We start from the raw sequence: 14,278 nt of genomic DNA on the forward strand, positions 1-14,278 counted from the left end.
CTAATTACCAAAGACAGAACCCATTGGTCGAGTGGATTGGTCGACTGGTCCAGTCGACCAATCAGTTCAGCAACTCCTAAACAGGGAATTGAAGACACAGATCAAATCCAATCCTAAATGGGTTTTGCACACATATCAAGGGACTTACCTAATAGGTAGAAATGCCTTCAAACCATGATAGAGAGCACTCCAAGTCCATCAACTAATCCGATCTTCATCAAGATTCAGTTTCCATAAATAGAACCTCATCATCAACTCTCATGGATTCAAAGCCAGACACCAAGTCCTCCACTGGGATGGCCCAAAGCTGACTTCTTACTTTACTTCGGGTCACTTTGGACCTACAAATAACAAGGTTTCCGGGTCAAGGTTAGGGCTGGGTTTTACATTCTCCCCCCCTTAAAGAAATTTCGTCCTCGAAATTGAAAGCGTACCTGTGCTTCCAAAGAGGTAAGGAAACTTCTCCTTCATATCTTCTTCCTTCCCCCAAGAAGCTTCTTCAGGGGGATGGTTCTTCCACCGAATCTTCACCAAAGGGATGGTGCGATTCCGCAGCTGCTTGTCCTTCTTATCCAAGATTTCGGCCGGCTCTTCATCGTAGGTCAAATCAGCACTAAGTCCTTCAGGTGCTTGCTGCAAAATGTGTTCCGGATTCTCTATGTATTTCCGGAGCATCGAGATGTGAAACACATTGTGAACACCAGCAAGAGGCGGAGGTAATGCTAATCGATACGCAACAGGTCCAACCTTTTCCAAAATCTCGAAAGGTCCAATGAAACGAGGGCTAAGCTTTCCCTTAACATTAAATCTCATCACACCCTTCATTGGTGAAACCTTCAAGAAAACTTTCTCTCCAACTTGAAATTCCAAATCGGTCCTCCTCTTATCAACATAAGATTTCTGTCTTGAGTGAGCAGACTTAATCCTTTCTCTTATCATATCTACCATAGCACTCGTAGCTTCAATCATCTCAGGACCTAAGACTTTTCTTTCACCTGTCTCAGTCTAGTTCAAAGGTGTCCTACAAGTACTGCCATACAAAGCCTTGAATGGAGCCATGCCTATTGTTGCTTGATAACTATTGTTATAGGCAAACTCAACCAAAGCTAAGTGTTCATCCCAATTACCACCCATATCCACCACACAAGATCTGAGCATGTCTTCCAATGTCTGAATTGTCCGCTCAGATTGTCCATCAGACTGTGGATGATGAGCTGTACTCAAGTTCAATTGGGTTCCCAAGGCCTTCTGCAAACTATTCCAAAACCTTGAGGTGAACCTAGGATCACGATCAGAAACAATACTCAATGGCACACCATGCAGGCGAACCACATTATCCACGTAAAGCCTTGCTAGCTTATCCAGAGTATGAGTGATCTTCATAGGAATGAAGTGGGCTGATTTGGTCAACCTATCAACAATCACCCACACACTGTCATTGCCTTTACTTGTCCGAGGCAAGCTAGTCACAAAGTCCATAGAGATATCCTCCCACTTCCAACTAGGAATAGGAAGAGGTTGAAGTAATCCAGATGGGGGTTGTCGAACGGCTTTCACACGTTGGCAAGTCTCACACTTGGCAACAAAATCATCAACATCAGGCCTTCAAACCAGTCCACCAAAAATGTTCCTTCAAGTCCTTGTACATCTTGGTGCTTCCTGGGTGTATAGTAAAGACCGACTGATGTGCTTCCTTCAATATTTCCTTTTTAATTTCTTCGTTTATGTGCACGCACAGTCTTCCTCTAAACAATAAAGCACCATCCATGGATATACCAAAGTCGGGGTCCGACTCAGGATTCGAAGAAATCTTCTCAACTTTGACCAAAAGTTCTTGATCAGAACTCTGCAGAGCAACAATCTTATCTCTAAGGCCTGATCTTGCCGTCATGGCAGAAAGAATAAAATCAGAATTCTCAGGGACAATTTCCAAATCAAAACTCTCAATAGAAGACCACAATGGTAAACTCAAAGCATTCAAATCCAAAGTCTTCTTCTGGTTCTTCCTACTAAGAGCATCAGCAACAACGTTTGCCTTCCCTCGGTGATACTAAATATCACAATCATAATCAGAGACTAGTTCCAACCATCTCCTTTGTCTCAAATTCAACTCCTTTTGGGTAGAGAAGTATTTCAAACTCTTATGATCCGTGAAAATGGCAATCTTCTCACCGTAGAGGTAATGTCTCCAAATCTTCAAAGCAAAGACAACAGCGGCAAGTTCTAGATCGTGAGTGGGGTAATTCCGCTCATAATCTTTCAATTGCCGAGAAGCATAGGCTACGACATTGCCAAGTTGCATCAGTACGCAACCCAAACCAATCTTTGACGCATCGGTATAAACTGTCATACCACCGCAACTATCAGGTATAGTCAAAACTGGGGCACTTGTCAATCTATCTTTCAACTCTTGGAAATTCTTCTCACAGGCGTCAGACCAAACAAACTTTTCTTCTTTCCTGGTCAACATAGTCATTGGAGCAGCCAACCGAGAAAAGTTCTCAATAAACCTTTTGTAGTAACCCGCCAATCCAAGAAAACTTCTTATTTCCGTTACCGACTTCGGTCTTTCCCAATCAGCCACAGCTTGAACTTTTTCAGGATCGACATGAATACCTTCGGCTGAAACCACATGGCCAAGGAATACTACTCTTTTAAGCCAGAAATCACACTTGCTAAACTTAGCGTACAACTTCTTTTCTCGCAATCTTTGCAAAGTGAAACTTAGATGGCTCGCATGCTCTTCTTCGCTCTTCGAATAGATCAAGATGTCATCGATGAATACAATCACAAACTTATCAAGCACATCGTGAAATACTCGGTTCATGAGGTCCATGAACACCGCAGGAGCATTGGTCAATCCAAAGGGCATGACCCTAAACTCGTAGTGGCCATACCGTGTTTGGAAAGCTGTCTTGAAGATATCACTAGACTTCACTTTCAATTGGTGATATCCGGATCTTAAGTCAATCTTTGAGAACACAACTGCACCCTTTAACTGATCGAAGAGATCATCGATTCTGGGCAGCGGGTATCTATTCTTGATAGTCAGCATATTCAACTCACGGTAGTCGATGCACAGGCGCATACTACCGTCTTTCTTCTTGATAAACAAGACTGGAGCTCCCCAAGGTGATACACTAGGTTGTACGAAACCTCTATCGATGAGCTCATTCAACTGATTTTGCAACTCTTTCAACTCAGTAGGAGTCATCCTATACGGAGCTTTAGATACCGGAGCGGCACCAGGGACTAGATCAATAGAAAACTCGACATCCCTGTCTGGAGGCACTCCTGATAGATCATCAGGGAAGACATCAACAAAGTCACAGACAACCCCGACTTCATCGACCCTTTTCTCCACTTTACCCTTGCCTTCAGATGAAGCATCATCCACTAGGGCATAGACTTGCATCAGTGCAGACAGCACCTTCTTACAAACCCTTCTCTTCTCACCATGAAATTCTAAGAGGACTTCCACAAATATGGAACTGAATTTTCTTTGAGGAACAAAGAAACACAGCTTTGTGGGCTGTTAACCAATCAATTCCCAAAATAACATCGAAGTCCTTCATATCAAGAAGTACAAAATTGGCTTCCAAGTTCTTCTCACCAATCAACACAGGACATTTAGATAACCCCTTATCTAGTTTCACAACAGGACTAGTAGGTGTACTAATCAATAAACAACTAGACAACTTCTCAGGGATTAGGTCAGTCTTCTTGATGAATGCAGATGACATGAACAAATGAGATGCACCCGTATCAAATAAGACAAATGCAAAAATAGAAGCAACTAACAATGTACCTGCAATCACTTCATGGCTTGGATCCTGCTCAGCACTGGAAATACTGAACACTCTACCAGAGGGAGGAGTAGGAGCACTCTTCACCACCGGAGCAGCTCTTTGGACAAGCCGCTTCGGACGAGCACGAGCGAAATGACCAGCTTGCTTGCAGTAAAAGCAAACAGGATTGCTGGGTCCAACTAGGGTAGCTGCAATAGAGGGCTTCTGAACAAAAGGCCTAGGATTCGTATTCACAGGCCTAGCACATGCACTCACTGGTGGTCGGTTTCTGCCATACTGTCTAAACTGGTCGGGCTGCTGAAAACCCGAGTTCTGACCTACACTCCTAGGCTGAAAAGTAGGAGTGGGGTAGGGTGTAGGTCTCACAAAACGCCGATCATTACGATCCACCAACCCAGGGTTCCTTGGCTGCCAGGGCCTTTGCACACGTGCACTTTCCTTCTCTGTTTCTTCCAACTTCTTCGAGTTTCGCACCACTTGAGCATAGCTCACTATAGGCTGGACTGTGAGGTAAGCTTTAATGGCAGGGCGCAGTCCTTTGAAGAACTTCTTTGCTTTGGCGTGATCGACCTTCAGAGAATCTGGAGCAAAGAAATGAAGCTCCTCAAACTTCTGTTGGTACTCCAACACAGACAAAGATCCTTGTGTGAGAACCATAAACTCAGCTTCCTTCGCATCTTTCACCGCCTCGGGGGAATAATTCAAGCAAAAAGCCTCCTTGAACAACTCCCAAGTTACAACTCTTGCATGCAAACCTTCCAAAACAAGCCGAGTGGAGGTCCACCATGCATCAGCTTCTTGTTGCAACTTCTGTTTAGCAACAGAATCTTCTGAGCTTCCGAGCATTGTAGATGTCGGAAAGCCTTCTCCAACTCACGAAGCCACTTGTTAGGAAACAAGGGGTCCTTGGTAACTCAAGTGAAAGTGGGTACTTGCATCTTCAGAAAACTCTCCATCAAGCGAGTATGAGGAGTTCCAGCTAAACCTCCCGCATTCAGGACTGCGGCATGAGGATTCACATTGGCACCAGTTCGAGTCTCATTGTGCAGAGTCATGAAACCCACCAACATCTGGTTGAACTGAGCTGCTTGCTGCTGCATCATATTGCCCATAATATTGGCAATATCACGGAAGCTTCCAACATTCGGGGCACCGGGTATCTCATGGGTACCCTGATCAACATTAGGTATCTCACCACCTCCATGAGGTATTTCACCACCTCCATGAGGTATTTCACCACCTCCCTGAGGTATTTCACCAGCTCCTTGACCACTGGATTCACCACGCCCACTTCTCAGAGTAACCATTCTGCAAAACTGAGGACATCAAAATACCGAATTTCGAAGTTTCAACATAAACCACAAGTCCAAATGATTTGAAAACTTAAATCATGCTTAAATATATCCATATAGTCATCAAACAATAATTCATAAGGCAAAAATCACATTTTCCAAAAATGCAACAGCAAATGAGGTCTCTGTGACCATTGGTCGAGTGATTGGTCGACTGACCCAGTAGACCAATCAAGACAAAATGCGAAAATTCGCATTATAAGCCTCATTTCCACATTCCAACTTCATTTTATCCTCTTTCAAAGGTGAGAGAGCTCTAGGGAAAGTCTCCAAAGGTTCTACCAAGTGTTCTTGAGGTGTTTTGGTGCTTCAACAACAACACATCAACACACAACCATCACAAACAAGGTAAATCTCTCATTCTTTCTTCCATTTCCATCTTCTCATGCTTGCATTTCCATCAAAACCATGCTTTGCTTGTATCCAATGCTAGAAATCATGCTTAGGAATGCTTAGAAACATATTCCTTAGGTTTCAAACACAATGCCATGCATAGACAACAAGTTCTAACATATTGGTGTTCATCTCGCAACGTTTTCATACCGAAATTGTTATCTTTAGAAAATTTCCGTTTTCTCACAAACCGCTTGAAATTTCCGCACGAAATCAAATGCTACATGCTCAAGATGATATTGTAGATAGGTCCATAAAATTTGATTTAACCAATTTCAACTTTTCAAAAATCCAATTTTGACCTAAATTGCAAAATCCCCAAATTTTCCTTCTTGCTGAATTTTTCGCTTTAATTCAAGTTTTCGATCGATTTTCTTCAAACAAACTTCATAGACATGAAATTCCAAGTATTGCGCACATGCTAGTATGTTCAAATCAAATTTTCCCCAAATTTGAAATTTTCCGAAAAATTACGAAAATACCCTTTTGGCTCAAATCTTAAAGTAGCACTAACTCGAAATGTCTCTTGTCTCTTTCTCAGATACACACTATGTAGAGGGGAGGGCGAGGACGAGGTAGAGGTCGTGGTCGCATTGTAGGGGCACTTAGGGGCAGAGGTCAGGTTCCTTCAGAGCCTAGACAGGAGGTTCGGAGACCGGACATGTTCGACACACCTCGGGCCGAGTTTTTGTACGAGGCCTACTTCGATTCTTTGTAACATCGAGTTGGGACGTCTACTTCACCTACGCCAGCTCGAGTCTTTAGGATTCGGCAGAGATTCGACACGTTGCAGTGGACTCATCTCTTCACTGAGGATCTGCCGGTATACTCGGAGCTAGTGAGGTTGTTCTTCAGCAACCTTACCTACACAGAGGAGGCTCGAGGTCAAGGACATGCACTTAGACTTGTCCTAAGGAGCAGGGTCTTCCATACTCAGATTCGCTTTTCCACCCGAGCACTGGCTGAGATCTTGCAGGTTCCTTACTATCCACAACAGTGTGTGTGGATACCTGCAGGAGCAGATTTGGACAGCTATCTGATGCCGTACGAGCTACGCGAGATATGCTCTACACTATGGGATAGTCGTCGATGCTTCACTCTGTGGACCAGCGGACAGATGACGGATTCTGCAAGGATTATAGGTCGCATAGTCGGCCGGACATCACCATCGGGTCACAGTGATGGAGGCCTAAGTCATCTACCGCATCTACATGGGCTTCGAGATTGATCTCTCCTACATCATTCAGCAGGTCATGCTGGACTTGGTTCTACGGCCTAGCATGCGGAACCTTTGCTATGGGAGGCTACTGACCTTGATCTTCAGGCATTTCGGGGTGAGTTTCAAGGATACACCAGTGGACACTGGTTCACAAGGATAAGTCATCGGGACTCGGACCATTCGTCAGATGAGACTGCAGCAGTCTGAGAGATCTCCTGGTCCGGAGGGTGAGGATGATGAGGAGTCAGAGATGAGGATCAGGAATCAGAGGATGGAGAAGAGGATATCGGTCCTGATAGTGATGATCAGGCCGGAGACGATACAGAGATGCACGAGGCTGAGCCAGTGCATCACGAGTTTCCTTCATCACACTTCGAGGCGGTGGCCCTTCTCATGCGGTTCCGGAGACTTCAGATCTTGGGGCACGAGATGAGATCGATGACTTCCATGCTAGAGAGGATGGAGGTCGGACAGAGCAGATGGATGAGAGGATGGAGTCACGACGAGAATAGGATAGAGCATCGGGTGACTCGGCTAGCGGAGGAGTTCGGAGCATACGAGAGATCGGAGAAGATCACCTAGATAGAGACTGTACCCTAGGATTTTCATTTATGCATTTAAGATGTAATCGTTGTAAAAGCTTTTGAAATTAATGAAGTTCATTTTGTTTCACTTAATTATTGTATATTATGCACCATTCTTTTATTTGCATTAGTGACATTTGTTTAAGTATAATTATGGTATGTTATTCAGAAATGTTCTGTTATGCTTCATAGGTTAAGTTTCTAATCCAAGTGTTCTATTATTCACTTCTAAGAGTAGAGGAGTCATTTCAGATCTATGACTCAGGAATGTTCAGTTATTGTCTTTTGTGGTTAGGATTTCCTCGAACCTTGGGCTCTGATACCAATCTGTCACATCCTCCCAGCCGGTACCCTATCTGGCATACCCGAGAGTGTGATCCACAGCCCGAAGATCAGGTATCGAGTAATCAACCTCCCACATAAACAATAACATAATCATGAACAATAATAAACGAAGTGCGAAAGATAAACCATAGATCCAAATAAGGAAAGAATGAATCATATATAAATCAGAGTACTAGATATAATCAGAGTGTCTAAATCAGATAAGTAAAGTGAGGCGAAATCCCACTCTACATCCAGCGGAAAAGTAGTTCTAAAAGAGAAGAAACAGGATAGAGTCTAAACCCAATAGCAGGTACAAAAGGTAACTAAATTGTTCTCAATCTTATAGACAATATCCCTATAAGTATAGATCTCATAAACGGCACAAGGGCGCTTCCACTCTATGGTCGGACTAAGCATCGTACGGAGCATAACCACTCGCGGGATCTTCAGTGTAATTGTCGTAACCGCAATCACCTTCTTGGAGATATGCCTCTTCTCCTTGCGCTTCTTCATACGGCCCGTCATGATATTCAGAACCTGTAGAATAGTCTAACAACATTGTACAATAAAGGAATGAGTTTCAAAGAAACTCAATAAGGCAGTTAAATCCATAATAACGTAAATGGCAGGATTACAAAACAAACATAGATGCAATATGGTATGAGACAAACAATGAATGTATGAATCTAACTCTATATATGCTAGTCTCTATTGGCAGACATGCTTTAAGTCATAGCACCGTACTTCTTTAGGAAAGTCTCAATCACTCATCATCAGTTGGTAATGGGTCCGGCATCCCTCGGGACATTCCATGGCTGGGGTATAGGTCACCACTCTCTCACATCACCATTGGTCTAAGTACCGGCGCATGTCAGGGTAAAGCCTAGCCCAAATGCAAGTCTTCTACTTAGTTACATCAAGTCAGATCCAGATTCGTCCATTCCTCATCCTTGATGATCCTTTCCGGTATCCTTCACACTAGAGTCCTCATAGTCCCTGACTACGGACTCATCAACCCTATTGGTTATCCACATATGGTAAACGGGAAGCTCTCACGTCCCCTCACGGGTTGGTTACCGGTCTTGAGCGCCCATGAGCCCAAGTCTATCCATATGCAACCCTACCAATAAATGGCCCGCACAATGTGATTCCTGTCTTCTCACGGGTTGGTTACCGGTCTTGAGCGCCCATGAATCCCCATTGCTACCACGGGTCGTTCGGTCTCAATACCCCTCTGATTAGGGTCTGACAAAACGGGACATCCTAGCCAAACACTACTAGACAGTCCTAGATATGTCATCCAACAGTTTAGGAAGGTGTCCAGAGGGCATCTCCGGAAACATCCCATAATATTCCCGTAGTAGTCCAAGGACAGAAGTGTCAAAAGGACACCGCTCCTTTCCAAACCATACTTAAGCATACACAAGCATCAATTCATAACATCACATATATGGTAACTTCATACATGGAAAGAAATCAATAATTACAATCAACTTGTATATAACTGGTAAGTAAATCATACATGAGTCAATTCAATATAAATAAGTAATGCTACTGATATCAAGACAGTACCACAGTAGTATAACATTTTAAGAATCTAATTAAAGAAGTAAATTAACAAGATTCAAATATAGAAACTAAGATATGCAATTTATGTTGTTAAAGAAGTAACCATCCTTACCTTTTATAACTTGCAAAGGAATCCTAAGAAATCAAGTAAGATCTTGACAAACTTGAGAAGAAGGTCCTAAACAAGTGTATACAACATATTAGGAAAGATCCCTAACAGAAAAGATATCAAAACATCCAAAACAGACCAATTCTGGAGTTGATGTACTCATTGGTCGATTGGATTGGTCTACTGCCCCAATCGACCAATGCAGACAGTAGCCTATAAAATCAGAGTTTTAAGATATAAAATCCGAATTTGGTGGTTCAAAAGGGTGCTAATCAAGGGGTAAACTACATTAGTAGTATCCTAACATATAGGGGACCTCAAAACACTAATCGAATCAAGTCTTCAAGATACAAATTAGGAAACAAAAAGTTACCATAATTAGATCAATCATGGTTCTTGAAGAATTCAAGATAGAAATCAAAGACAAGAACAATAGGAGAATGAATCATTGATTCAGATAAAGGTATCATGAAAGGCATACTTAGATCTTCAAGAAAATAGACCTAAGAGCATAAATCTAAATAAGGAAACAAAACCTGCCATATATGTAACTATCATGATTCATGAAGAAAACATGGTATGGTAGAAGAGAAACAACTAGAGATTGATAGATCATGGATCATGAAAAGAAAACACAGCAATTGACTACTAACATGATCAATATAGTAGATCTAAGAAGATCGAATTCAAATCCAGAAGATAAACAAAGGCAAGATCATGATTTGATCATGATTCCTTCAAAAGCTTGAGACCGAAAGACCCGTGGTAGCAATGGGGATTCGTGGGCGCTCAAGACCGGTGAAAAGATCCGTGAGAGGACATGGATCACATTGTGGATACTCAAAAGAGGCCATTTATTGGAGGGTTGCATATGGCTAAACTTGGGCTCATGGGCGCTCAAGACCGGTGAAATGATCCGTGAGGGGACATGAGAGCTTCCCGTTTACCATATGTGGATAACCAATAGGGTTGATGAGTCCATAGTCAGGGACTATTAGGACTCTAGTGGAAAGGATACCAGAAAGGATCGTCAGGGTCGAGGAATGGAAGTATCTGGACCTGAGTTGATGTAACTGAGTAGATGACTTGCATTGGGCTAGGCTTTTCCCTGACATGCGCCGGTACTTATGCCAAACGGTTGTGAGAGAGTGTGTTGACTTAACCCCTTACCATGGTTTGATGTGGACTTTACCCATTACCAACCGGCTGCTCAAGACCGGTGAAATGATCCGTGAGAGAATCCAAGATATCTTAAATGGTTGAGGATGTGAGCGGACTTACCCAAAGAAGTACGGTGCTATGACTTAAAGCATGTCTGCCATAGAGACCAGCATACATAGAGTTAGATGCATTCATACATTATCTGTTTCATATTGCATTGCATCTTGTTATGGTTTGCCACATGTTATCTATGATGTTATGGATTAACTTGCCTTACTGAGTTTCTTTCGAAACTCATTCCTTTTTTTTTGTACAATCTGTTGTTAGACTTCTCTACAGGTTTGGATTTCTTTGACGGTACGTATGAGGAAGCACAAGGTGAAGAAGATGAAGACTGAAGAGCAAGAAGAGCTGACTGAAGATGTGGATTAGATTTCTTTTGTTTCTTCTAGACTTATCTTTTACTTTACTTGTATTAGCTTAGAGCTTTATTTAGATTTCGATCTACCTTCCGCATGTGTTTGTAGGGTGTATTTCCGCTATACTCTACAGTTGTCTTTTGATTTGGTATCTTGTTATTCCGCACTCTGATATTCTATAGTGATCCTTCTGAGATCCTTTCTTGACTTTTATTATAAATTACTTGAACATTATGATTTGTTCTTGCTTTTGATTATGTTATTGTGCGAAATGGATATGATCGTTCCTAAACTTGATCTTTTGGGCTGTGGATCACACTCTCGGGTATGCCAGATAGGGTACCGGCTGGGGGGATGTGACAGAATGGTATCAGAGCCTAAGTTTTCGGAAAATCATAACCATAGAACACAGTAATGAAAGCATCCTTGAGCCATAGATCCAGAAGTGACTCAAACTTTCTTAGAAGTGAATAATAGAAAACTTGGATTAGAAACTTGAACAAACAAAGCATAATATACCAAGTTTGAATAATGCACAATAATTAAAGTTTATGACTTGTACTTGGGTTGTAGTCATGGTTAGAGTTAAGTTGTCAGTTTTAAGTTATTGGGTATGTGTATTGAGTTGTGAGTTGAGTCTTCTGTAGAAAGTTGTCGTGGTAAGTTGTTTCTGTGAGTAAGTTGTCATTGTGAGGTGTTGTCGTCTTGAGTTATCATATGAGTCTGAGTCATGTTGTAGTCATGTGTTGTCGTATGAGTCTGAGTCGGGAGTTGTCGTTGGGAGTAATGGTCGTGAGTAGTCGTTATGAATTATAAGTCATAACTAAACATTAACAACTACTAATACAACAAAAGAGATGCATAATGTACAATAACATAAGTGAAACAAACTGAATTTCATTAATCACTTAGGTTGACAAGTCTGAAAGGAATTACATCTATGAAAGCATAATAGGAAACTCCTAGTACTGTATATCTAGGTGATCGACTCCGGTGATCTGTCTGGTCCCTCCTAGATCTGAACTCCTTCTCCAGTCTTGCAAATTTCTCTCCCAAGGTATACATATGGGACTCTATCCTCTCCTGTCGAGCCTTTATCCTCTTATGTGTGGAAGAAATCAATGACTGTTGAGAAGCCACACTTGGAATCTCAGAAGTCGTATGTGATGGACCTCCAATCTCATGGAAGCGTGGTATAGGAATCTCCTTGTGTCTCGGAATCTCACCTTGATCCTGATCCTCACCTCCTTGATCATCAATAACATCCTCATCCTCATCCTCATCATCATCATTATCATTATCATCATCATCATCATCATCACTGTCGTTGGCATCCACATCCTCTGATCTAACTGCATCTCGAAGCCCCATCTTCCCGATCAACCATGAGCCGATAGAAGATTCAATGTCGCAACCGGTACATTGCTCTTATCCTTTAATTTCTGCGATTAATCTATTCTTAACTTATGCATTGTATACATACCATATGCACTGCTTTGATTTATCATTACTTGCGCATTGCATGAATACCACATGCATTGCCCTGATTTATTCTTTACTTATACATCACATACATATCATATGTGTTGCTTGATTTATTCCTTACTGATGCATTGCATATAGGCTATATGCATTGTTTTGATTTATTCTTACCATATGAGTTTGACTAGTCTTGATTAGAAGTGCTTGTCATTATTGTTTTGAATTCCTCTTAGCTATCTGAGAGTCAGCCAAGACTTCCGTGTTCTTTACCTATTAGATCTATTTTTCATTTTACCTTCCATCCCCTTTGTAAAAATTCGGTGGAACAATCACACCCCTGATGAAGTTCCTCATCTTATTGGAAGCCCAGTATGCTTTCAATTTCGGGGACGAAATTATTTTAAGGGGGGGAGAATGTGAGATCCCACCTATTCCTAACCTTGCTGTTGTACCAAATGCATACATACCATATGCATTGTTCGATTTATTCTCTGCTATACAAATTGCCTAGTTTCGTTTGGTAGAAGTTTACCCCAAAGTTGATCTATTCTCTCCACGATTTCTTATTGTGCCTTACATTCCTTTTGATAGGAGGATGATCTTAAATCATTCCCATGATTGATCCTTCTATCCTTGTTGTTCTAGAGTGGATCTCCATACAGTCTATAACCTTGTGAAATCTTCATGATTTGTTATTCCTTCTAATTGTTTCAAGACTTCAAGCTTTTTATCTCCTATTCTTCAATCAAAGATTTGTAATCTCTCTTGTGTTGTATTGATCTACTCTTGCTATGATTTATTCTCTGAGATTGAGATTATGAAGTAGATGTTGCATCCTTGCAATATATTGATCCTTGCACCCATCTCTTCTACAATCTCCTTTCATTTCTTAAAGTTTTATGATCTTCATATTAATCTTCGCCATGATCCTTGTGAAATCTTCATGAAGCCATGATCATACTTTCGATTTGATTTTAAAGCATGTCAGATTTATTCCTTGTTTTCTTACAAAAGACTTATTGTTATTTGTTTTCCATGGACTTTAGGAGAAGGAAGCCAAGATAATAGGAAAGTACCCTTGCCTTTTTGAAACCAAGTTCTCTCCCAATTTTGAGGACGAAATTATTTTAAGGGGGGGAGAATGTGAAACCCGACCCAAACCTAGCCAGGTCACCCTATCTGTTTTGGGTAAAGAAGGATTAGTTTAATTATTGACTTTGAAGTTGGACCGTGATTTCAGTTTTGTTTAATGTTGATTTTGAAGTTTGACCGTGATTTTAGTTTTACTATCTTTGAAAATCTTAGGAAGCCATGTCAGACCTTTCTCTTAGGGTTGATCCAATGTCCCAAAATGAGGGAAGATGTCTTTGTGGGCCATCTCAGTAGAAGATATGGTGTTTGACCCAAAACCCATGGATATTGATGATGGTGTTTCCTTATGGAAACCTTAATTGATTTGGTATTGAACTACTCACTAGTGAAGAAGAACTCGGTTGATGGACCTAAAGCTTAGTTGGACCTGGTTTGAAGACATCCCTCCATACTAGGTAAGTAGTATGATGTGTTGAAAGAAGCCCATCCAAAAACATTGAAGTTAGGCCCATTAAATCCCTATTTTTGAACAAGCTGTCCAGGCAGTGGCATTTTGGTAATTTTCTGTTTTGAAGGTTTTTAAAAGCTTTATTTCTTTTAATTTCGTGGTAAACATTCCCACTAGGTTTCTAACTCTCTATGGAACGTGGAAAGGACCTTAGATCTTCCTCTTTGGCAACCAATCAATCAACAGGGTCAGTTTGGTCAGTTTGGTGAAATCCTAGTAATTCTTGGACTCTGTGTGCTATTTAAAGAGGGGGA

The sequence above is a fragment of the Hakea prostrata genome, chromosome 3 (assembly GCF_041222555.1).
Source record: "Hakea prostrata isolate BN-2017 chromosome 3, UWA_Hpros_2, whole genome shotgun sequence".
Lineage (NCBI taxonomy): Eukaryota > Viridiplantae > Streptophyta > Magnoliopsida > Proteales > Proteaceae > Hakea > Hakea prostrata.